This window comes from Musca autumnalis, unplaced genomic scaffold, assembly GCF_047663935.1.
Source record: "Musca autumnalis isolate F117 unplaced genomic scaffold, ASM4766393v1 scaffold_5, whole genome shotgun sequence".
NCBI classification, from domain to species: Eukaryota; Metazoa; Arthropoda; class Insecta; order Diptera; family Muscidae; genus Musca; species Musca autumnalis.
The window spans coordinates 54,154,169-54,181,481 of record NW_027412088.1 but is presented as its reverse complement, the minus strand read 5'-3'; the positions used below and the strand labels follow the sequence as shown (position 1 = coordinate 54,181,481).

At 36.8% G+C, this 27,313-nt stretch overlaps 1 protein-coding gene and 1 long non-coding RNA gene across 2 annotated transcripts in view; one reads left to right on the top strand and one right to left on the bottom strand.

The window, feature by feature from the left end:
• Positions 1-27,313, bottom strand: part of LOC141405088 (isochorismatase domain-containing protein 1-like) — a 165,593-nt gene that overhangs the window by 91,759 nt on the left and 46,521 nt on the right. The gene's annotated exons all lie outside the window — the stretch shown is intronic.
• On the top strand, positions 324-7,537 carry LOC141405089 (uncharacterized). The gene is made up of 3 exons (XR_012413137.1): positions 324-6,461; positions 6,530-6,593; positions 6,645-7,537. It is a non-coding gene; the product is annotated as an uncharacterized lncRNA (long non-coding RNA).

The following is a 27,313-nucleotide window of genomic DNA, read 5'->3' as shown; positions in this document are numbered from 1 at the left end:
ACCCTCATAGAACGTGTTGTATCTACAGAAGTCCTTGCCAGGAGGCCTTGTGTCTATAGAACAACTGGATATATTGGGTCTTCTGTATATAGACCTGGATCAGAGGTCTTCCATCTATAGACGTCCCTGACGTTAATGTGTAGAAAACCCTCATAGCGGATCTTCTATCTATAGATGTCCTGGATCGGACATCGGACTGCGATATGGGGTCTTCTAAATGTAGAAGATCTGGATCGGAGGTCTCTTATCTATAAAAGACTCATAGGAGGTTATGTTTCCATAGAAGACATGGATAGGAGGTCTTTTGCCTACCCTATGGGGTCTTCGATCTATAGAAGACCTGGATCGGAAATCTTTAATTTGTAGAAGAACTGGATAGGAGGTCGTTTATGTGTAGAAAACCCTCATAGGGGGTCTTCTATCTATAGATGAGGTTTTCTATCTATAGAAGACCCTCATAAAAGGTTTTGTATCTGTAGAATACCTGGATGGGCATTCTTTTGTCTATAGAAGACCATATATGGGTTCTTCCACCTATAGAGGACCTGGATCGGAGGTCTTCTAGATAGGGGGTCTTCCATCTATAGAATCCCGATCTTCTATAAAATGTTTTGAATCTATAGAAGACCCGGATAGGAGGTCTTTATCTGTATAAGATCAGGATATGGGGACTTCTATCTATAGTAGACCTGGATATGAGGTTTCCTATCTATAGAAGACCTGGATATATCAATAGAAGTCCATCATAGGAGGTCATGTATATGTGAATAATACCTGTATATGGGATGTTCTTCCTATAGAGGACCTGGGTCGAAAGTATTCTAACAATATAAGACATGGATCGAGACCTCCGATCTATAGAAAACCTTCATAGGAGTTCATGTATCGGTAGAAGACCTGGATAGAAAGTCATTTATCTATAGAAGGCCTATATATGGGGTCTTCTACCGTCCTTTATCTATAGAAGACCTGGACAGGAGACCTTGTATCTATAGAACACCAGGATATAGGGTCTTCTATCTATAGAATACCTGGATCGGAGCTTTTCTATTTGTAGAAGACCCTCGAAGGAGGTCCCTTTTTTGTAGAAAATCTGGATTGGAGGTCTTCTATCTATAGAACAACTGAGATAAGGGCTTATGTACATAGAATACCTGGATCGGATGTCTTCTATCGTAGAAGACTGGGTTATGGGTTCTTCTAACTGTAGAAAAACTGGATCGCAGGTCTCCTATATATAGAAGACTCTCATAGGAGGTCATGTTTCTATCGAAGACCTGGATATGGTGTCTTATATCTATAAAACAACGGGATATGGGGTCTTTTATCTATAGAATGGATCGGAGGTCTCCTATCTGTAAAAGACCCTCATAGAACGAGTTGTATCTACAGAAGTCCTGGGCAGGAGGCCTTGCGTCTATAGAACAACTGGATAAATTGGGTCTTCTGTATATACACCTGGATCGGATGTCTTCCATCTATAGAAGACCCTCAAAGGAGGATGTCTATCTATAGACGCCCTGGATAGGGGGTAGTCTATCTGTAGTGGACCCTCATAGGAGGTTTTGTATCTATGAAAGACCTGGATATGGGGTCTTCCATCTACAGAAGATCTGTATATGGGGTCTTCAATCTAAAGTAGACGTGGATCGGAGATCTTTTATTTGTAGAAGAACTGGATAGGATGCCGTCTCTGTGTAGAAGAGCCTCATAGGAGGTTTTGTATCTGTAGAAGACCTGGGTATGGGGTCTTTTATCTATAGAAGACGTATGTAGGAGGTCTTCCATCTATAGAAATCTGGATAGAAGGTCGCCTATCTGTAGAGGACCCTCATAGAAGGTTTTGTATTTATAGGAGACATGTATTTATATGGGGTCTTCGATCTATAGAAAACCTGAATAGGAAATCTTTTAATTGTAGAAGAACTGGATAGGAGGTCGTTTATGTGTAAAAAAAAATTCATAGCGCATCTTCTATCTATAGATGTCCTGGATCGGACATCGGACTGCGATATGGGGTCATCTAAATGTAGAAGATCTGGATCGGAGGTCTCTTATCTATAAAAGACTCTCATAGGAGGTCATGTTTCTATAGAAGACATGGATAGGACGTCTTTTGCCACCCTATGGGGTCTTCGATCTATAGAAGACCTGGGTCGGAAACCTTTTAAATGTAGGAGAACTGGATAGGAGGTCGTTTATGTGTAGAAACCCCTCATAGGGGGTCTTCTATCTATAGATGTCCTGGATCGGACCTGCCCCATCTGTAGAAGACCGGGATATTGGGTGTTCTTACTGTAGAAGACCGGGATATGGGGCCTTCTATCTATAGATGACCTGGGTCGGAAGTCTTTTATCTGTAGAAGATCCTCATACGACGTTTTGTATCTACAGAAGTCCTGGACAGGAGGGCTTGTATCTATAGAATAACTGTATATAAGGTCTTCTTTATATAGAAGACATGGATCGGAGGTCTTCCATCTATAGAAGTCCCTCAAAGAAGGTCTCGTTTCCGTAAAAGACTTGGATAGGAGGTCGTCTATCTATAGAAGAACTGGATAGACCCTTAATAAAGGATCTTCTATATATAGAAATGAGAAGATTTGGATCGGAGATCTGTAACGTGACAAAATGATTACGAACATAATACCAACAACATTACGGCCCATTTACACAAGAACTCAATGTCATTCACAGTGATGATACCCCTAACGGTACTATGGAAACGATGCGTTATAATGCAATATAATAAATCACCAGCATGACAAGATCGGAGTACTTCTCAATCGCTTTGTGCAACCGTTCACTTAAGTATTTCAGTTTGTGGGAGGGACTGGATCCTCCACCTCCGGGTGTTGTTGCACTCCACCTCCGGGTGTTGTTCCACTCCTCCTTCGGGTGTTGTTCCCCTCCACCTTCGGGTGTTGTTCCACTCCACCTTCGGGTGTTGTTCCACTTCACCTTCGGGTGTTGTTCCACTCCACCTTCGGGTGTTGTTCCATTTCACTTTCGGGTATTGTTCCACTCCACCTTCGAGTGTTGTTCCACTCCACCTTCGGGTATTGTTCCACTCCACCTTCGGGTGTTGCTCCACTCCACCTTCGGGTGTTGTTCCACTAGCCAGTACTCGTAGTATAGTGTAGGAATTAACTTAGAACTAACACTAACTAACGACGACCCCAACAACCGAGCCGAGTGCTGAATCACCGAGTGGCCGAACTCCTACAACACGAATCATCGAGTGGCCGAACACATACGAACCCCGAGTAGCCGAACATCTACAACGCGAATCACCGAGTTCCCGATCATCATCAAATCATTTACTACGAATCCCGAAGCCGGTCGTTATTCCGTCAATTACTGAACACCGAGTCATCCAGCTCCAGGGCATCTGCGAATCGCCGCATCCGAACCTAATACCGAGTCGTGGGGCCCTACCACTCCACCAGCCACTTAGTTTTACATCAATAAATATCCGATTTAACCCCCGGGGAGAATACTCGTCTTATTATTCCGTAAGGTTTAGTGTTCCCTTATGGTGACCCTGGACACGACTAAGTCTACCCCAGCCTACGACAAAACCACGTTACAGATCTACTATCTGCAGGAGATTCGATCCGATTTACAATGGAGCGCACGATAATTCTAATAATTCTACAATAACCGTGTTGATCTAAAGATCGGTTAAAGGACATGTTTCGGATCGTTAAAAGAAATGGTAGGAGGCAGGTGGTCCTCCAGCTCCCTATTACGAAAGTCAAATTTTTTACTTCCCAAAATAGTAGCCCAAGAGCTCCTTAAACAATTGTCGACATCGTCTCAAAAAAGTGATGAGCACGATAACTTGTGAATGGGGTATTCGATTCGACTGAAGCTTGGCGCATCGTAATTTTCTTCTAAATACGATACACATCAAGTTTTAAGTTCCTTATCGGACAATATCTTTGAAGACCTACCGCACAAAAGTTCAAAAATTGTTACGTAAATGCCGTTTAAGGTTTGTTCCAGGAACTTTTTGAATCGTTTTTATCGAATATACTTCTTGTGGTTCTCTTTACAGCAATTTTATGTTTTTCGATGCCAAGTCCATGGTTCTTGACATAGTGGGCCGAAATCTCAAAAAAAATCTACTGTGATCAACTAAAATGGCTGATTTGCACGACAACTAAGGAATGACTCCCAAAATTAGATTCACATCTATGATCACTTGAATTCGCAGCACAAGTTGAAAACTTTTGCGCTACAAAGCAGCTTGAGGTTCATTCTCGGATTGTGTTTTGAAAGCCCATGCCCGTTTAATAATGGGCAGTCGTTGTGAAAGCATATATAGTCGAACTTCTCTATAACGTAGCACTCGAGAACTTTGAATGTACTTTCTTAGATATGGGCCTCTATTTATAGGCTACTCCATCATGGACCTCTGGCATTAAAGTTGTTGGTATTTTTTGTGGTCTTTGTTACATCGCTATAATTTTATTCTCAATACAACTCTCGATAATGGTCCCTATGTTCCAAAAAAAAAACCGTCAATTAGGATTTTGTTTTTTTTGTCGTTCGTGGAGACTGTGTTGATTTGGTCTGGTGCACTTAGCTGTCCTTTATATTTCATTTTCTCTTGCTAATAACTTATTTGCGGAAAGTAAATTTTGTATGCAGGAAATGATCTGACCTTGCATGTAAAATTCCATTGTTTTATTTTAAAGGTCAAACTGTGGGGCCCACTCAAATTTGCACGCAATTTCTTTGAAGCAAGAAAAAGGATATTTTCTTCTAAGAAAGGTTATGCATAAATTAACGGCAAACACAGTCAGGTAGAGGTATAATGGACATGTTGGGTCCATTTTCGGTATACTTAACATTTAAAATTTTTGATTACTTGGAATTTTGGAAAAATTTTCCTTGCATGAGATTTACACAAGGAAGAAGGAATCATTACGTCGTTGTAACTTTCCCCTTTGCATGCGAAAATAACCGTGGCAAAATGTTCGCATGTTTGTTGTTCTTATGGTGTGTCGAGGTGCATGTGTCGTCATGGGGTCTGTGTGTTTGGTGGTGATTATTATGGCAGTAGCTCGGGTGTTAGTGATATTTTCACTAACTACTCTAATGATTAGAGTCTAATCGCTGGCTAGAATCTCTTCATGTGTTCCCATAATCGGAAAATAATGTATGTGTGAACAATGTATGTGTGTTTGATTTTGTGTGCGAAACATTTAATCTTAATTCATGATTGATTTTTGTTGTTGTCCCCAGTCGTGTATTGTGTTGTTTTTTGTGTGTGTTCCTTCTTAAAGACTATCTCAAGCAGTTGGTCGGTCGGTGGGTGAGAAGGAGAAGGCGGTCTCTGCCCACCACCCATTCTGTTACTGGCGTTATTTTGTTATCGCTGAACCAATAACTTAGTCTACTTGTTATTGTTGTTGCCGTTAACGATTACGTTAACGCCAATGTCGACGTACTCTTTAGCCACAGCAGCAGCATCAAGCATTGACAAATGTTAATGGTGGTCGACGGTCGGTCAGTTAAGCTGAAAAAGCATGCGAATTATTTAGTCGTTATTTTAGAATACATTGGAATGGAACCGATTTTGAGCACGCGACAAAAGTTGGCGGTGTAAAACGCCATTTAAATCGCGGGCTCTTTATCTCAAACAGTTTTACCTTTATTGTTGAACACTGTCACTGAGCTCCCCCCACCTCTCACCTGCTCTCAACCCGCCTATTAAAGTTTTTAGTTTTTGTTTTAAAATATAGAAAAAAGTACAAATTTTATTTTATCGGTTTAAGATACTAGTTTTCGGTTATTTATCCCTCCATTCAAGAACCCCTTGATATCTGCGAATATAAAAAAATACAAAAAAATAAAAACAGCAAAAAACAAAAACATAAAAGTTGTTGCCTATTTGTAGGCTATTAAGGCCACTTCTTCAGTAAAATAACATTCATTGTGGTAGTGTATGTGTGTGCGTGCATCTGTGTTGGAGTGTAATAAAATAAAATTAATAAGCTCGCCAAAGTAGAACGTGTTGCACGAAAGAGAAATACCACAAAAAATATTTGAAAATTATTTTATTCCTCTAAAAAGGCTAATGAATCAAATTATCAATATTTATTCTAAAATTGTGTGTGTGTGATATTCAAAATAACGGCAGCTAAAAAGTTAACCAAATGTAAGTAAAGTGAAGGAAAATAGTTTATGAAAAACTAGCGATTTGACAAAATAAGACTTAAGTCTGGTTCAATACTATGTTTGAAGAACCCATTTATTGTTCTTTTGATTACAATTTTGAACTGTGGTGAAAATGATCAACAAAACATGTGATGTGTGTAACAAAAAGTAGCAACAAATTGTGAGAATATTGAATATTTATGCGAAAGAAGAAATAAAAAATGAATCCTGAATGTTGTAGTCATTCGTCACGGTGCTCTTGAACCATCTTTAAATGAAAGGAGCTTACACCTGTGAAGTTTTTGCCGATTCTCAAACTACAATGTTCATAGATGAGAAAAATCAAAAAAAAAAAAAAAAGAAAATCACACGAGCGTTTTTTAAATAAATCGCGATCAAAGTTCAAATTTTTAGAGGTTTTTTAGGTTTTCGCGATTTTGCTTGGAAACCGAAGTCCTACCGAAATGGGACTAAAGAAAATATTGTAGCAGTGAAAATTCTCTACAAGATTGTCCCTTATGATATTTTCGTAGGTCTTACCATTTTTGAGATATAGAAGTTCAAATTGGGACTGTATTCGCCTCCTGATAAAACAATGTCATGCGCCTTAACTAACTTCAAATAAAAACCGCTTACACCTGGAAAGTTTTTGCGGATTCTGAAACAGCAATGTTCACAGATTAGAAAAATCCAAAAAACAAGAAAAAATCGCTGGAGGGATTTAAAAAAAAAATCGCGGTCTAGGTTCACATTTTTAGGTTTATTTTAGGTTTTCGTAATTTTGCCTGGAAATCGCAAGTCCTATCGAAATGGGACTAAAGAAAATTTTGTAGCAGTGAAAAATCTCTAGAGGATTGACCGTTATGATTTGTTCCCAGGTTTTACCATTTTTCAGATATAGAAGTTCAGGTCACATTTTTAGGTTTTTTGGAACTTCTTGGAACTTACTGTACGTTTAAGAGAAATATTACGATGTGATACGGGTGGACCAATATCACTCACTACTTTTGAAAGCCATTTTGTACAGTAAAAAATCAAAAAGGTCCTCGAACAGAGCTTAGATTGTATTTAGACGAAAATTTTGAACTTTTGTTGAGGTATCGGAAAGTGTTATCTGAAACTTATTGTACGTCTGTACAATGTGCAAAGTTTCAACCAAGTCGGATACTCAGTTCGTAAATTATCGTGCCATTTCAGTCAACGTAGGATTTTTTATACATCTGAAAACGGGACGACAAAAAACTCAACTTTTTTGGGGTAAATACGAGAAGCAACCTTTGTAGAAATATTACAATCTCTAAAGTTTGGACCGAATCGGATGTTTTCTTAGAGCTTTTTGGCCATAGACTCAGCAATATGGACCAATAAATATACCGTGGTAAAGATATTTTAAACAAGTAAAAAAGTATCAGTCCGCTTCGCCGACAGAGATATACCATCAGCCTGTGTATATTGAAAAAATGTTTTCCCAAAAACGTATGCATTTAGGGGGTTTTAAAAATTTTGGGCGTATAAACCGGCAGAAATATTGATTAGGATTAAAGATCAAAAGTTTTGCGGAGGAGATACTTAAAGTAATGGATCGACATTGACTATTATGGAAGTGGATCTCTAGCCACTACATATCGACGCCTCCAAACAATAGTATGCTAAGTCGACTTAGCATGTTTTCAAGTTCTTTACATTTTTATATTTAACGTCCTTTTGCTTAAATTCTGTCAAATTTTGGTAATGATCGGACAATCCGAACAGAAGTTATAAACAAATATTTCCTTCGCATAGTACTGAAGGTCAAAGAAATTTCCAAACATTAAGAGCTTGTCCTGCAAAACTCGCTTTTCAGAATTAGCAACCTATTATTTGGATGTGTCGAACGTCCTTTAACTTAAATTCTGTCTTATTTTGGTAATGATCGGTCAATCCGAACAGAAGTTATAAACAAATATTGACTTAGCATAGTACTGAAGTTCAAAAAAATTTCCAAACTTTGAGAGCTTCTCCCGCAAAACTCACTTTTTAGACTTAGCATACACAAGGCTCACTTGAATAGAACCCCCCTGCAAAATTATTTTCAACCTCCATTTTTTCCGAATTATACAAGATATGAAATTATTAAGTTTTATTACATTTTGCTTCATGTATTTGGAGTAAACTTAGTCATTCATTTGTATTCAAATCCAATTTGTATAAGGAAAACAAAATAAAGTCAAAAATTGAAGTAAAAAAATTGGCTCATTTGAATAGAACCCCCCTTTCAAACTTGGGAATACAGAAAGATTGTAGTAGAATATTGATGCATATTTACTCTATATTGAAAACGAAGTACTTTCAGTAATATTCAGTGAAAGTATATCCCTCCTGATTAAGGATACACCCGTATATCCAGCTTTGGCAAGGATTCTTTAAATAATCGGGTGTAATGCCCAACAAAGCTTGCTTTTTTCATTCAACAAATTTATTTTTGGAAGATTGCTGTCTCCTTTAGTCGTACGTTTTACGCATAAATCATTCCCATACATTTTAGAGAATATTTACCAATTGTAGAATATGGCGGACCCGCAAGGATTTTCGCATTTCTTTTCAAAATTTTAAGTTGTTATGACTCGAAGTGCACAAAAGTTTATAAAATCGTGATGAAATTTCCACACGGGATATCCAAAAATGTTACTCACTACTGGATATGTCTTTTTCAGAACTCCTTTATAAATTGCCGATTCGCAAGGTGAAGTAAATTGACGCTCATGTCCTTAATAATTAGTAATGCCTTCAGCACCATAAAAGCACATTCATCGCTACAGAAACAATTTAGAAGATGGTCTTCCATTCAATAGACGCAAAAAAATTGTTCTATAGTTATGCAATTGTTTACTTAATAAGGATAGTCCTTACTAATTATGACGGACTTCGGCGTCAATTTCTTTCACCCTAAATGCGCACGACTATTTAAAAAGGAGTTCTGAAACAGACATATCCAGTAGTGAGTAACATTTTTGAATATCCCGTGTGGAAATTTCATCACGATTTTATAAACGTTTGTACACTTCGAGTCATAAAAACTTAAAATTTTGAAAAGAAATGCGGATGTCCTTGCGGGACCGCCATATTCTAGAGTGGAAAATATTCTCTAAAATGTATGGCAATGATTTATGCGTAAAATGTACGACTAAAGGAGACAGCAATCTTCCAAAAAAAACTTGTTGAATGAAAAAAGCAAGCTTTGTTGGGCATTACACCCGATTATTTAAAGAATCCTTGCCAAAGCAGGATATACGGGTGTATCCTTAATCAGGAGGGATATACTTTTACTGAATATTACTGAAAGTACTTCGCTTTCAATATAGATTAAATATGCATCGATATTCTACTACAATCTTTCTGTATTCCCAAGTTTTAAAGGGGGGTTCTATTCAAATGAGCCAATTTTTTTACTTCAATTTTTGACTTTATTTTGTTTTCCTTGCATAACACTTATACAAATTGGATTTGAATACAAATGAATGACTAAGTTTACTCCAAACACATGAAGCAAAATATAATAAAACTTAATAATTTCATATCTTGTATAATTTGGAAAAAATGGAGGTTGAAAAAAATTTTGCAGGGGGGTTCTATTCAAGTGAGCGGTAGTGTACTATTATTTGGAGGTGTCGATATGGTGCCATAGGGGGTTTTAACACCCTTCGGGCTGTTTTCTCAAGAAGTATGGACTTACCACTGAAAAAATTTTACCATCGTAATTGAGGTAGCGAATGCAAGTTGCTTCAACAAAAATCAAAGTGATTCGATTGCAGGTCTTAAAGTGAACTTATTCGAAATGTTGTGTGGGAGGTACCGGATAGAGTGAACAAATATAGACCATATTTGAACCATTGTCCATATTTGAATTTGAATCTATATCTGGTAGATATATTAGTTTGTGGAAAATATGGACCTAATCGGTCACTCCCATCAAGGGTTATCGTGCGCACAATTTTTCCGAACATTTTTGAACTTTTGTGGGGGAGGTACCTGAAGGAGTGGATCGATATGGCTTATCTTCGAACTTAAACTTAGTTTGGATAAAATGTTACTAAGTTAAAATTTTGGACCGAATCGGACAGATCCGTTCCAGCGTTATCTTGCGCTCCAACCACTACACACGGTGTCGTAGGGGTTTTTTTTTAATCTCTCAGGCTATTTTCTCAGGATGTATGGTTTTGCCCCTGATGGAACTTGTACCGCTGTATGGGGGGCCGTGAATACAAGTTGTTTCAACAAAAATCAAAACGATTCGAGAGCAGGTCCTAAACTGAACTTTCCCCAAATTTGTGTGGGAGGTTCCCAAAGGCGTGGACCGATTGAGTCCATATTGGAACCTCATCTAATTTTGGTGGAAATTTCACGATGTGCAAAGTATGGACCAAATAGGTTACTCCCAAGAGTTATCATGCGCACAAATTTTCCGAAAATGTTCGAACTTTTGTGGGGGAGGTACCGGAAGGAGTGGACCGATATAACCAATCTTCGAACTTAATAAGAAGACCACATGCTCTTCTATAAGAACACCACATGCTCTTCTATAAGAAGACCACTTGGTCTTCTAGGTCTTCTATAAGAGGACCACATGGTCTTCTATAAGGAGACCACATGGTCTTCTATAAGAAGACCACACTGTCTTCTGTAAGAAGACCACACTGTCTTCTATAAGAAGACCACATAGTCTTCTAACAGAAGACCACATGCTCTTCTATAAGAACACCACATGCTCTTCTATAAGAAGACCACATGGTCTTCTATAAGAAGACCACATGGTCTTCTATAAGAAGACTCCATGGTCTTCTATAAGAAGACCACTTGGTCTTATATAAGAAGACCACTTGGTCTTCTATAAGAAGATCACTTGGTCTTCTATAAGAAGATCACTTGGTCTTCTATAAGAAGACCACATGGTCTTCTATAAGAAGACCCCATGGTCTTCTATAACAAGACCACTTGGTCTTCTCTAAGAACACCACTTGGTCTTCCATAAGAGTTATCGTGCGCACAAATTTTCCGAAAATGTTCGAACTTTTGTGGGGGAGGTACCGGAAGGAGTGGACCGATATAACCCATCTTCGAACTTAATAAGAAGACCACATGCTCTTCTATAAGAACACCACATGCTCTTCTATAAGAAGACCACTTGGTCTTCTAGGTCTTCTATAAGAAGACCACATGGTCTTCTATAAGAAGACCACATGGTCTTCTATAAGAAGACTCCATGGTCTTCTATAAGAAGACCACTTGGTCTTCTATAAGAAGATCACTTGGTCTTCTATAAGAAGATCACTTGGTCTTCTATAAGAAGACCACATGGTCTTCTATAAGAAGACCCCATGGTCTTCTATAAGAAGACCACATGGGCTTCTATAACAAGACCACTTGGTCTTCTCTAAGAACACCACTTGGTCTTCCATAAGAAGACAACATGCCCTTCCATAAGAAGACCACATGCTCTTCTATAAGAAGACCACATGGTCTGCTATAAGAAGACCACATGCTCTTCTATAAGAAGACCACATGGTCTGCTATAAGAAGACCACATGCTCTTCTATAAGAAGACCACATGCTCTTCTATAAGAAGACCACATGGTCTGCTATAAGAAGACCACATGCTCTTCTATAAGAAGACCACATGCTCTTCTATAAGAAGACCACATGGTCTGCTATAAGAAGACCACATGCTCTTCTATAAGAAGACCACATGCTCTTCTATAAGAAGAACACATGGTCTGCTATAAGAAGACCACATGCTCTTCTATAAGAAGACCACATGTTCTTCTATAAGAAGACCACATGGTCTGCTATAAGAAGACCACATGCTCTTCTATAAGAAGACCACATGCTCTGCTATAAGAAGACCACATGCTCTTCTATAAGAAGACCACATGGTCTGCTATAAGAAGACCACATGCTCTTCTATAAGAAGACCACATGTTCTTCTATAAGAAGAACACATGGTCTGCTATAAGAAGACCACATGCTCTTCTATAAGAAGACCACATGCTCTTCTATAAGAAGACCACATGGTCTGCTATAAGAAGACCACATGCTCTTCTATAAGAAGACCACATGCTCTTCTATAAGAAGACCACATGCTCTTCTATAAAAAGACCACATGGTCTTCTATAAAAAGACCACTTGTTCTTCTATAAAAAGACAACTTGTTCTTCTATAAGAAGACCATTTGGTCTTCTATAAGAACATCACTTGGTCTTCTATAAGAAGACCAAATGCTCTTTTATAAGAAGACCACATGGTATTCTATAGGAAGACCAAATGGTCTACTATAAGAAGACCACATGGTCTTCTAATAAGACCACATGCTCTTCTATAAGAAGACCACATGCTCTTCTATAAGAAGACCACTTGTTCTTCTATAAGAAGAGCACTTGTTCTTCTATAAGAAGACCACTTGTTTTTCTATAAGAAGACCATTTGGTCTTCTATAAGAAGACCACATGGTCTTCTATAAGAAGATCCCTGGGTCTTCTATAAGAAGATCCCTGGGTCTTCTATAAGAAGACCACATGTTCTTCTATAAGAAGACCACTTGGTCTTCTATAAGTAGACCACACGGTCTTCTATAAAAAGACCACATGGTTTTCTATAAGAAGACCACTTGGTCTTCTATAAGAAGACCACTTGTTCTTCTATATGAAGACCACATGGTCTTCTTTAAGAAGACCACTTGTTCTTCTATAAGAAGCCCGCTTGGTCTTCTATAAGAAGACCACATGCTCCTCTATAAGAAGACCAAATGCTCTTCTATAAGAAGACCACATGGTCTGCTATAAGAAGACCACATGCTCTTCTATAAGAAGACCACATGCTCTTCTATAAGAAGACCACATGCTCTTCTATAAAAAGACCACATGGTCTTCTATAAAAAGACCACTTGTTCTTCTATAAAAAGACAACTTGTTCTTCTATAAGAAGACCATTTGGTCTTCTATAAGAACATCACTTGGTCTTCTATAAGAAGACCAAATGCTCTTTTATAAGAAGACCACATGGTATTCTATAGGAAGACCAAATGGTCTACTATAAGAAGACCACATGGTCTTCTAATAAGACCACATGCTCTTCTATAAGAAGACCACATGCTCTTCTATAAGAAGACCACTTGTTCTTCTATAAGAAGAGCACTTGTTCTTCTATAAGAAGACCACTTGTTTTTCTATAAGAAGACCATTTGGTCTTCTATAAGAAGACCACATGGTCTTCTATAAGAAGATCCCTGGGTCTTCTATAAGAAGATCCCTGGGTCTTCTATAAGAAGACCACATGTTCTTCTATAAGAAGACCACTTGGTCTTCTATAAGTAGACCACACGGTCTTCTATAAAAAGACCACATGGTTTTCTATAAGAAGACCACTTGGTCTTCTATAAGAAGACCACTTGTTCTTCTATATGAAGACCACATGGTCTTCTTTAAGAAGACCACTTGTTCTTCTATAAGAAGCCCGCTTGGTCTTCTATAAGAAGACCACATGCTCCTCTATAAGAAGACCAAATGCTCTTCTATAAGAAGACTACATGGTCTTCTATAAGAAGACCACATGCTCTTCTATAAGAAGACCACATGCTCTTCTATAAGAAGACCACATGCTCTTCTATAAGAAGACCACTTGTTCTTCTATAAGAAGAGCACTTGTTCTTCTATAAGAAGACCACTTGTTTTTCTATAAGAAGACCATTTGGTCTTCTATAAGAAGACCACATGCTCTTCTATGAGAAGACCACTTGGTCTTCTATAAGAAGACCGCTTGGTCTTCTATAAGAAGACCACTTGGTTTACTATAAGAAGACCACTTGGTCTTCTATAAGAAGACCACTTGGTCTTCTATAAGAAGACCACTTGGTCTTCTATAAGAAGACCACTTGGTCCTCTACAAGAAGACCACTTGGTCTTCTATAAGAAGACCACATGGTCTTCTACAAGAAGACCACTTGGTCTTCTATAAGAAGACCACTTGGTCTTCTATAAGAAGACCACTTGGTCTTCTATAAGAAGACCACTTGGTCTTCTATAAGAAGACCACTTGGTCTTCTATAAGAAGACCACTTGGTCTTCTATAAGAAGACCACTTGGTCTTCTATAAGAAGACCACTTGGTCTTCTATAAGAAGACCACTTGGTCTTCTATAAGAAGACCACTTGGTCTTCTATAAGAAGACCACTTGGTCTTCTATAAGAAGACCACATGCTCTTCTATAAGAAGACCACTTGTCCTTCTATAAGAAGACCACTTGTTCTTCTATAAGAAGACCACTTGTTCTTCTATAAGAAGACCAAGTTGTCTTCTTATAGAAGACCAAGTGGTCTTCTTATAGAAGAATAGGATATCTCCTTGTTTTCTATAAGCAACCCTAATGGTCTTCTTTAAGAAGACCTAGTTGTCTTCTACAAGAAATCTTGTCTTCTTTAAGCAGCCGACATGGACTTCTATGAAGAGAATTCATGGTCTACTATAGGAAAACAAAAAGTCTTTGTATAGAAGACCATGAGCTTCTATACGAAGACTTTTTGTTTTCTATAAGCGGCTCTAATGGCCTTCTAGAGAAGAATTCATGGTATTCTATAGGAAGTCCTCATAGTGTTCTACAAGAAGACCGCATGATCTTTTATAAGAAAACCTCATCTTCTTCTGCAAGAAGTCCTGATAGTCTTCTACCAAAAGTTCTGATAGTCTTCCATCAAAAGTCCTGATGTTGTTTTATAAGAAGACCTTATTGTCTTCTATATGAAGAAGCCATAATGAAGACCATATAGACAACCACGTGTTTTCTTGTCTTCTTTGAGAAGATCTCATTGTCTTTTTATGAGCAAACCAGACCTGAGCAACCAACATCTGCCCCCCCCCCCTATTCAGTAACTTTTTAACAACTTTACTCATTGTCTATTTTACAACAATTTCTTTTGTTTGTTTTGTAGTTGTTACAAAAACAAAATAAATTTTAACAACTTTTTATCGATAAAAGTTACAGAATTCCTGTACTGGTCGTTTGAGATCAGATATCCTCATGGTATTCTTCTAAAGAAGACTGCCTGCCTGTGTGGTGACCAAGCCTCTTTTTGAAGGGAGTGTTGGTTTGGTGTTTAGGGCCTATAGGGGTCGTTGTGGAAATTGACATTGTGTGGACATTCACGACGTTCAAGATTTCTCTTGGAAAAGTGAAGATATGTTCTTTCAAACTTACCACATTGAGATTGATTCTGATTAATTTTCACGGATGAGAGTTCTTTAACCTCAACATTTCCAGAATATTTGTTGTAGTTTCCAGTCAAGATAGTTGTCCCTGGTGGGGTAAATAATGTATTCCTGTTGCGTGATTACAAGGTTTATATGGCCAGATCGATTCAGCTCGTCGAGACATGAATTTTGGTATATATAAGTATAGATCTACGACCATTACAAACTTTTTGGCCAAAACCAACTTATAATACCATCCGCACATAGTGTACCCTACACCACTACACCACTAATGTTTTAGGAGAGATTCATGGTGGCTGGGCAACAATGATGCGCGTCCAAAAATTTCGGCACGGACAAAAACTGTTATGTATTTTCACGTCGATTTTGAAAAGAGGCCCCGTAACAGGTTGTTCAGTTTGAATGTTTAACGCGTGTCACGATCATGACACATGTGTTTCAATTTTACCATAAAAAAACACGAGTACACACGCCCCAATATTTTTTCGGCACTAGTGTCCCGAAGCACGGCTTTTGTGAAGGCACGACACGTGCTACTCTCACCATATAATTTGTGAAAGGTACCATAATGATACCAGATATATTGTTGGAACAACAATATAAACTTTCAAATGCTTAAAATATCAAATATGACTAACAAGATCTATTCTCTGCTTGTGAGAGATTTTGAGATTTTGTTTTTGCAAATTTTACATACATAGAAGTACATATAAAAAAACTATTTTAAACAAAAAATTATAGACAAATTATATAGAAATTATTTCAAAGTCTTATTAGGCTTTTAATAATTTAAAAGGTTATGTTTGAAATATGCTGAGGCCTCTAAACCAGTAAAATCCAGCAGGTTACTATTCCACACCCACATGTACCATGTTCCAGACAAGGCTACACCAATAGCTTAACATTTATCGTACAGTGATTTTTTACGTTATCTCCAAAGAAATGCTGCTAATAAATCACAAAATTGCCCCAATAAACTAATTTTCCATTGAAGATGTCGAATGAAATAAAAAAATTGGAATAAAATAGAAAAACGCCAAGTCAGATTGTAAATTTAATGGGAAAATATATATTGTTTTTTTTTACAAACAAAAACTAAGATTACCTATTTACAACCTACATACATGTACATAATATATAAGGCGCTTCTTAGATACAACAAATTAAATACAAAGCAAATTTTTATTAGAAATTGTAATTTCATTGTTCATTTTGCATTTTTTGTTTGTTTGTTTAAAACGCCAAGAAACTACAACTATGACAACTGGCTAGACTTATCTGCTGCTGGCCCGGCTGGTCCCTTTGTGAATGTTATTCTTTAATATACAGTATGCAAAGTTCATATTCGTACACACCTAAAAAATTGATAAAATCGTTATTAATTCCATATTTTATGTGCAAAATATGAAATAATTGATAGGAATTACCTTAACGAAGACAGATTTAAGAATAACAAAACTAATTTGTAATTTATTCCGTCATTTAGGTATAGATGGCGCCTGTGTGAGTGGCAAAGTTCGTATTCGTACACCTATAAGCACAATATATTTGCAGTTTTTAAGGATTTTCAAAGCAAAATTCCGCAAATTTTTGTTATTTTCTTCTTTTAGAATGCCTCTGCTATAGAAATATGTAAAAATAATGGTAATTTTATTAAAAATTTTGTATGAGTAAAAAGTCGGACGAATATTTGAAATACTTAGGAAAAATGTGCTAGATATGATTAACTATTGCAATTTATTCCCGAATTTTGGACGAAAATAGCTAATAGCAGTCCTTCTGTAACAATATTCGATGTCTAGTATGAAAATAAATGTTGTCAGCGTTTGGAAATGCAAAGAAACGTAATCCGGGCTTAGGTAAAGTAAACACATTTTTGAGTTTTACTTGATAAAAATCGCAAGTTTCGTTTTATATTTGACATAAAATGTATTGAAGTTTTAGAATACGGTTTCGAAAATCATTTTATGTGGAAAATTGTGAGAAATTATGAAGAAAAATGAAACTGTACAAGTTTTCATAATGTCTGCGTACGACTGAAATTCTACGCTTACTATGAACGATGGTTATGGCTGCCAAAATAGCTAAAATAATGGTGTTTACTTCTTGAAAAGTATATTTCTTTATCGAAGGATCCAAAATGAGTACAAAAATGTCAAAAGAATGAAGTAAATTGTCCAGGAAAGAACGTGGTGTAACCTATTGAAGAAAAGCATTATTTTCGGGCAAATTTTCTTTCTTAAAAATTTATTATTCCTCGTAATTTCCGAAATGTCTTGAAATAAAATGATTTTCGAAACCGTATTCTTAAACTTCAATACATTTAATGTCAAATATAAACCGAAACTTGAGATTTTCACCAAGTAAAAACCAAAAATGTGTTTACTTTACCTAGGCCCGGATTACGTTTCTTTGCATTTCCAAAAGCTGACAACGTTTATTTTCATATTAGACCTCGAATATTGTTACAGAAGGACTGCTATTAGCTATTTTCGTCCAAAATTCTGGAATAAATTGCAATAGTTAATAATATCTAGCACATTTTTCTTAAGTATTTCAAATATTCGTCCGACTTTTTACTCATACAAAATTTTTAATAAAATTACCATTATTTTTACATATTTCTATAGCAGAGGCATTCTAAAAGAAAAACGAACAAAAATTTGCGGAATTTTGATTTGAAAATCCTTAAAAACTCCAAATATATTGTGCTTATAGGTGTACGAATACGAACTTTGCCACTCACAGAGGCGCCATCTATACCTAAATGACGGAATAAATTAAAAATTTGTTTTGTTATTCTTAAATCTGTCTTCGTTAAGGTAATTCCTATCAATTATTTCATATTTTGCACATAAAATATGGAATTAATAACGATTTTATCTATTTTTTAGGTGTGTACGAATATGAACTTTGCATACTGTACATATGTATAAAGATTGTTTATATACAATTATTACATAGATTATGTACCAAACTATTTTATTTATTATTATGTGAATGTGTTTGTGTGTGTGCGTTCACAATTGCCATACAATAATAATAATAATAATTGAATTATAGAGACTGTGAAAATATATGAACACTGTGCTGTGTTCTGATGATAAGAAGATATTTCATCTACTATTTTCGCTTAGTTGTTGATTTCTTCTTCTTTGCCATTGTTCGACTTTTATAATCTTCAAACAAAGATTGCTTACAGGTTATTATTATGTATGTACATATTATTGTTATTGTTACTATTCGTATTTTTGTATTATTTGCCAACTAATCGTGAACTATATAAGTACATACACACACATATGTATGTATGTACATAAGTGTGATGTGGTCGGGGGCCACTTAAAATTATTAGGGGCAATTCAATGAAATTCCTAGGAATTTTCTATGAATTTTAGAAAATTTAGAAATTTGTTTACATTTGAAAATACAACATTTCCCACGAACATCATCAACACGGGTAAAAAGGGGGAAGAGGGTAAAGTTCTTTACAATCAATGATTTTTTTTAGCACGATTATGATATAACTCTCATCCTGTATTCAAAAAATCACAAATCCCACATTGTGAGTAAAATAAATATTTGCCCTTGATTTTGTAAATACTCTCACGGTGAGCCCAAACCAACTTTAAATGGATGGTGCTTACACCTGGGAAGTTTTTGCGGATTCTGAAACTAAAATGTTCACAGATGGAAACCGCAAGTCCTATCGAAATGGGATTATAGAAAATGTTGTAGCTGTGAAAATTTTCTACAATGTTGACATTTATGACTTTTTACTAGGTTTTATCATTTTTGAGATATAGATGTTGAAATTGGAACAGTGCAAAGACTGTATCGCACCCTTTTAATCAATGTCATGCACGGTGGGCCTTAACTAACTTCGAATGGAAGGTGCATATTCTGAAACTACAATGTTCATAGATGAGAAAAATAAATAAAGCAAAAAAGTCACCGAAGGTTTTTTTTTTAAATAATCGCGGTCAAAACTCACATTTTTAGGGTGTTTTAGGTTTTCAGAATTTTCTTTATTTCCACTGCGGTATCCATACAAAAAACCTAAAAACCCTAAAAATGGGACCTCTGGCCGCGATTAATTTAAAAATATCTTCGGCGATGGAATGGAAATTTAATGTTGGTTCAGGCGCACGAAAACTTACAAAGGGAGTAACCGATTTGGTCCACACTTTTCACATCGTTATGTTTTTTCATACATAGATCAGGTTGGTACATGGACAATATCGGTCCAACCTTCGTCCATGCTTCCTGACATAATGGCCCAAAAGCTCTCAATAATCTTATGGTGACCAACTAAAAAGGCTATAAAACTATAAAAACTAACTACAGTCGACATTGCTTATAACGTCGTCATTTATAACTACATATCGGTTATAACAGCGAAATCCAAAAGTTCCAAATTTCTGCGGCCCTTTATAGCCCATATAAAACAAATATCTATCGGTCCTAGCGACCAATTTCGTCGGTCCCTTGTCTGGCGACTATATAAACATTTTCGCTTCAGTAAAGTTGAAAGTCTGTTCGTGAATTGTTTCGAAATTTTCATTGAAGGTTGTGATTTTTTTTCTCGTTGACAAGTCCATGAATTCCGACATAATGATCCAACAGCTCTAACAAAATAATACGGCGGCCAACTTTAATGGCAAATAATATAACGTGGCAAATATTACGAACAAATTATGACTCCCAAAATTAGCCAAGGCGTGTGATTTTTTTATTTTTTTATGTCTCATCGAAAAAATGGTTTTGGATCCCAAGTATATGTGCACCGGCTGGTTGGAGCGTACATAACTCTCGAACGGATTAACCAATTGGGTCCAATTTTTTTCTCTGTGGTAATATTTTGTCCAAACTTAAATCCAGTTCGAAGATGGGCTAAAATGGTGCACACGATAACTCTCTCGCCTTCCATACAAAATTTGAGAAAAATGCAGTTTAAAATCTCCTCTCATGGATGTGAGATTTTTTATACAGGTTGTACTCGGGGTTCCTATTAAGACGGTACAAGTTTTTTCTTCAAAGAAGATGTTTTACAAAAAAGTCCCTTTAAGCAGATATTCTTAAGCGGTCCATCTATAGAAAGAAACCTCTTTAAGGCGATGTTCCATAGAAAGAAGCCCCTTTAAGTGGATCTTCTATAGAAAGAAGCCTCTTTAAGGGAGTCTTCTATAGAAAGAAGCCCCTTTAAGGGGGCCTTCTATAGAAAGGAGCCCCTTTAAGGGGTCTTCTATAGGAAGAAGCCCCTTTAAGGGGGTATTCTATAGAGAAAAGCCCATTTAAGAGTGTCTATTATAGAAAGAAGTCCCATTAAGAGAATGTTCTATAAACATAAGTCCCATTGAGCAGGCCTTCTATAGAAAGAAACCCTTTTGAGGTGCTCTTCTATAGAAATATACCCATCTAAGGGGGTCTTCTATAGAAACGAATCCCTTAAGAAATGAGCCCCTTTAAGGGGGTCTTCTGTAGGAAGAAGCTCCTTATAGGTGGCCTTCTATAGAAGAACCCCATTTAGGGTGGTCTTTTATAAAGAGAAACCTCTTTAAAGGGGGTGTTCTATAAAATGAAGACCTTTTAAGAGAGTCATCTATAGAAAGAAACCTCTTTAAGGCGATGTTCTATAGAAAGAAGCCCCTTTAAGTGGAACTTCTATAGAAAGAAGCCCTTTAAGGGGGTTTTCTATAGGAAGAAGCCCCTTTAAGGGAGTCTTCTACAGAAGGAAGCGCATTTAAGGGCGCATGCTATAGAAAGAAGTCCCATAAAGCAGGCATTCTATAAAAAGATACCCCTTTAAGGAGTTGTTCTATAGAAAGAAGCCCCTTCAAGGGGGTCTTCTATAGAAAGGAGACCTTTTAAGGGGCCTTCTATAGAATAAAGACGCATTAATGAGGTCTTCTATAGGAAGAAGCACCTTTAAGGGGGTCTTCTATAGAGAGAAGCCCATTTAAGGGGGTCTACTATAGAAAGAAGTTCCATTAAAGGGATGTTCTAAAAATAAGTCCCATTAAGCAGGCCTTCTGTAGAAAGAAACCCCTTTAAGGGGGTTTTTCTATGGAGAGAAGCCCATTTAAGGGGAGCTTCTATAGAAATAAGCCCCTTTAAAGGGGGTCTTCTGTAGGAAGAATCCCCTTATAGGTGGCCTTCTATAGAAGAACCCCATTTAGGGTGGTCTTTTATAAAGAGAAACCTCTTTAAAGGGTGTGTTCTATAAAATGAAGACCTTCTAAGAGGGTCATCTTTATAAAGAAACCTCTTTAAGGCGATGTTCTATAGAAAGAAGCCCCTTTAAGTGGATCTTCTATAGAAAGAAGCCTTTTTAAGGGGGTCTTCTATAGAAAGGAACCCTTTTAAGGGTCTTCTGTAGGAAGAAGCATCTTTAAGGGGGTCTTCTATAGAGATAAGCCCATTTAATGTGGTCTACTATAGAAAGAATCCCCTTTAAGGGCCTTCTATAGCAAGAAGACCCTTCAAGGGGCCATTTAAAGGCGCCTGCAATGGTGAAGACTATTTAAGGTGCTTTTCTATAGAAAGAACCCCCTTTAAGGCGGTCTTCTATAGAAAGAAATCTCTGTAAGTAGGCCATCTATAGAAATTAGTTCCTTTTAGGGGAGCCTTCCTAGAAAAAAAAACTACTTTAAGGGGTCTTCTATAAGAAAAAATTCGTTAAGCAGACGTTCTATAGAAAAAGTACCCTCAAAGGGTTCTTCTATTGAAAGAAATGCCTTTAAAGAGTTGTATTTACAGTAGAAAGGAGTCCCATCAAATGGTTGTTCTATAGATGGAAATCCATTCAAATTGATCTTCAAAAGACAGAAATCCCTTCAAAGTATTTTTCTATAGATAAGCGTCCCTTCAAAGCGATCTTCTATATATTTTTGCCCCTTCTTCTATAAAGATGGTCGGTTTGGGGATTCTTTTGAAATTTGTATCTTGCGTTCCTGTTTGCAGCCATGTTATGTTTTCCGTGGGCAAGTCCATGTTTCCTGATGTAGTGGTCCAAAAGCTCTTAATTATACGGTGACCACCTAAAATTACTGGTAGCCTTGATATATATAACTCCCAAAATAATATCCATTTCCAAAATGGACAATACGGTCCATTCTTTCAGGTACCTCTGTCAGCAAATCCTACTGGCATCTTTTTTACTTGTTTTCCTTCCATAGAAGACATTTAAAATATCTTTTTTGCATAGAAGACCTTTAAGAAGTCAATTTCCGTAGAAGACCTTTAAAAGGTCTTACTTCCTCAGAAGGTCTTTAAAAGTCCCTCCTTCTATAGCCGACTTTCAAAAGGCCTCCCTTCCATATAAGACCTTTAAATGGTCTTCCTTCCGTAGATGACCTTCAAAAGTCAATTTCCGTAGAAGATCTTTAAAGGTCTTACTTCCACACAAGATCTATAAAAGTCCATCTTTCCATAGCAGACCTTTAAAAGGTCTTAATTCCATAGAAGATCTTTAAGAGTCCCTCTTTCTATAGCAGACTTTTAAAAGGTCTCCCTTCCATATAAGATCGTTAAATGGTCTTATTTCCGTAGAAGACTTTTAAACGGAGCTCCTTCCATAGAAGACATAGAAGACCTTCACAAGACCTTTCTTCCACAGAAGATTTTTATGCGTCCCTCCTTCCATAGAAGACCTTCAAAAGGTCGTCCTCCCACAGAAGACCTTCGACCCTTTAAAAGTCTTATATTCTACGGAAGGACTTAAATGGGGCTTTGAAAAACTTCATAAAACTTCCTTTAATAGAAGTTCTTTAAATGGTCTTCCTTCCACAGAAGATATTTAAAAATCCCTCCTTCCAAAGAATACCTTTAAAAGGAATTCCTTAAATTCAAGACCGTTAAAAGTTCTACCATCCAGAGAAGACCGTTAGAAGGTCTCCCTGTCACAGAAGATCTTCCTGTCACAGAAGATCTTTAAAAGTCCGCCCTTCCACAGAAGATCTTTAAAAGTCCCCCCTTCTACAGAAGATATTTTAAAGTTCCTCTTTCCATAGAATACCTTTAAAAGGTCGATCTTACATAAAATACCTTCAAAAGGACTTCTTTCAACAGAAGAACTTCAAAAAGACTTATTTCCATAGAAGACGTTTAACAAGGCAATCCCTTCAGGTCACCCAAAAGGTTATATTTTCATAAAAGGATCAAATGGTCGCAAAAGTGCGATCAAACACCTTTACAGATAGAAGCCATTTCCAAGGGTTTCACCTTCAAAAGGGTTCATCTATAGATAGCAATATGTTCAATGTGGCGTTCTTACGATAAAATCCCCTCCAAAGGGGTCTTCCATAGATAGAAGTTTAAAGATTCCTCTATAGCTAGAAGTCCCTTCCATGGGGACTTTTGTAGGTAGGAGAATAGGTAGAAGAGTGTTTTAAATACAGAAGTCACTTCAAAGATTCAAAAGAGTCTTTCAAAGATGAAACCTTTTCAAAACTCCTCCATAGAAAGAACCTCTTTCAAGGGGATTTTTTATAGGTAAAAGTGTCTTTCAAGTAGATTTCTGTCGATAGAAGCCTCTCCAATGTACTCTTCCATAGAAGATATTAAATAAGATTTCTTTTCATAGAAGACCTTAAAGGACATTCAAGTGATCTTTCGTCCATAGAAGACCTTCAAAATACCTTTTTTCGCATAAGACCTTCAAAGAGTTCTCTCTCATTAGAATAAACGTTTGACACTTTTGTCAAAAATATGACCTTCCTTTTTGCCAAGACTTGCAAAACCTACCTCATTCTTTCATTTCTACTTCGCTTTTTGTTGCTGACTAATTGTGATTATTTTTATCTCTCGTGTACTTTTGCTCCCATTTCATTAGAAATCTTCCATCGTTCGTTCTGTACTCCGTTCGTCAAATTCAAATCCAAATAGAAAAAAACATACATATTTTCTAGAGCACACAATTCAAGTCAAAACTAGACAGACGACATCTCTATTGTTGTTCGTGGTTCGTATATGGGATGATGTTGATGCTGATAAACAGCAGACAAGGATGATTTCCGTATCAGAATTGTCTCTCGCAAGAGGTGGTGGTGATCAACACAAACACCGTGTTGTCGTATATTGTAAATTTTACTTTCTAAATGTGACACAAACAATAAAAGAGTCTAACAATGAAATAACTAATGCAATTATATAATCGGCAAAATACATATGTACATATTTTACAGTGGGTGATAAAAGTTTGTTGTCGTTGTCTGGAAATACATTGTAAAATATAGATAGAAGCCCCATAAAGGGGGTCTTATATAAAAAGAAGCCGTTTTAAGGGGGTCGTCCATAGGAAGAGATCCCTTTAAGGGGGTCTTCTAGAGGAAGGAACCCATTTAAGGGTGTCGTCTATTCAAAGAAGTCCTTTAAGGAACCTCTGGTGTAGGAAGAACCCCTTTAAGGGCATATTCTATAGAATGGAGCCCATCTATGGTTGTTTTTTATAGAAAGAAGCCCCTTGAAGTGGTCCGTCTATAGAAAGAAGCCCTTTTAATCTGGTCTTCCATAGAAAGAATCACCATTAGAGAGTTTTTATAAAAATAAGTCCCTTATAAGCAGATCTTCTACAGAAAGAAACCGCTTCAAGGTGGTCATCTATAGAGAAAAGCCCATTAAAGGGAGTCTGCTATAGAAAGAAGTCCCATTAATGAGATGTTCTATAAAAAGAAACCCCCTTAAGCAGGCATTCAATGGGAGGAAACCCTTTTAAGTAAGAGGATTTTCTATAGAAACAAACCCATTTAAGGGTCTCTTCTATAGAATAAAGGCCCTTTATGTGGATCCTCTATAGAAAGACGTCCATTTAAGGTGGTCTTCTATAGAGAGAAGTCCATTTATGGGGGTTTTCTACAGAAAGAAGCCACTTTAAGGGTAAGTTCTATAAAACGAAGCGCATTTAAGCAGGCCACTTATAGGAAGAAACTTCCTTAAGCGAATGTTCTTTAGAAAGAAGTCCCTTTAAGGCGATATTCTATAGAAAGAAGCCGCTTTAAGGGGGCCTTCTATAGAAACAACCTCTTTTAAGGGAGTCTTCTATAGGAGAAGCCCATTTAAGGGCGCTTGCTTTAGATAAAGACCATTTAAGGGGGCTTTCTATAGAACGAAGTTTCTTTTAGCGGCGTCTTGAGGGGGTATTCTAATCAAAGAAGTCTTTTTAAGGAACCTCTTTTTTACAAATAACTCTCTTCTAGAGAATGAAGCCCATTTAAGGCCGTATTCTATAGAGAGAAGACACTTTAAGGGGGTCTTCTATAGAAAGTAGCCCCATTAAGGGGGCTTTTTATAGAAAGAAATTCCTTTAAGAGGGTTTTCTATAGAAACAAGTTAATTTTAGGGGAGTCTTCCATTGAAATAATCTACTGTAAGGGGTCTTCTATAAAAAGAAGCCTGTTAAGCAGGTGTTCTATAAAAAAGTCCCTCTAATGGCTCTTTTATGGAAAAAATTGCCTTTAAAGGGGTCTTGTATTGAAAGAAGACCCTTTAAGCAGGCAATCTATAGAAAGAAACCCCTTTAAGGCGATGTTCTATAGGAAGAAGCCCCTTTAAGGGGGCCTTTTATAGAATGAAGCCCCTTTAAGGGAGTCGTCTATAGGAAGAAGCCCATTTAAGGGCGTATGCTATAGATAAAAACCATTTAAGGTGGTCTTCTATAGAACGAAGCCCCTTTAAGTGGGTCTTCTGTAGAAAGAAATTAATTGATGGGGTCTTCTACTGAAAGGAGTTTCTTTTAGTGGAGTCTTCCATAGAAACAAAGCTACTTTAAGGGGTCTACTGTAAAAAGAAGCCCATTTAAGGTTGTCTTCTGTTCAAAGAAGCCCATTTAAGGAACCTCTTCTTTAAGGAACCTCTTCTATAGAGAGAAGCCCCTTGAAGGGAATGTTCTATAAAATGAAGCCCCATTAAGCGGGCCATCTATAGAAAGAAACACCTTCAAGGTGGTCTTATACAGAGAGAAGCCCATTTAAGGGGGTCTACTAAAGAAAGAAGTCCCATTTAGGGGATGCTCTTCTATGGAAAGAAGACCATTTAAGGCCGCCTGCTATAGATAAAGCCCATTTAAGAGGGTCTTCTATAGAAAGAAATCCCTTTAAGGGGGTCTTCTATTGAAAGAAGTTTCTTTTTCATAGAAAAAAGCTACTTTAGTGGTCTTCTGTAAAAAAAGCCTTTTTAAACAGGTGTTCTATATAAAAAAGTCCTGCTAAAGGGATCTTTATTGAAAAAATCACCTTCAAAGGGGTCTTCTATTGAAACAAGTCCCTTAAAGGAGGTCTGCAGAAGAAGGGTATTTTCCAAATAAAGATGCCCATTCAGAGTAGAGTTGTATAGTTCATGAACGAACTAGTTCAATTGAACGATTCATTGAAAAGAGCGTATGAACTAGATCAGTTGATATAGTTCATTATAGTTCAATAGTTCACTGAACTATAATCAGTCAGTGACCGTACGATCAACGAACGATTCACAATCTAGTTCAACATGTCGTTCACAAATACATAAAGTGACGGCGTCGTCTATGTTAAGGAATGCCTTTGTAATGTGATCAGTTTGTTTATGTTTTGGATCAAGGTACATGAAATAGCTGTGCGAAAATGAAGATTTCTACAAAAACATACGAGACATAACATATTACAATATGTCGAATCCATAACCTATTGAATCTGCCTTTTTGGATAGAAAAAAAGAAACACACACACAAAGCTTTTTTGCAATGACAATTTCTACACACACAACATACAATTTTTTGCCAGCCACCTAAATGAAGGATGTTTTTTCTAAAATTAATTAATCTTTCTTTAAGAATGCAATAAAACTATGCAAATTTAATATTTTTGTTATGGAGTAGTTAAATTATATTAGTCTTTTGTTTGTTTGTATTTGGTGTATGTATGCGTTTTCATCAAACG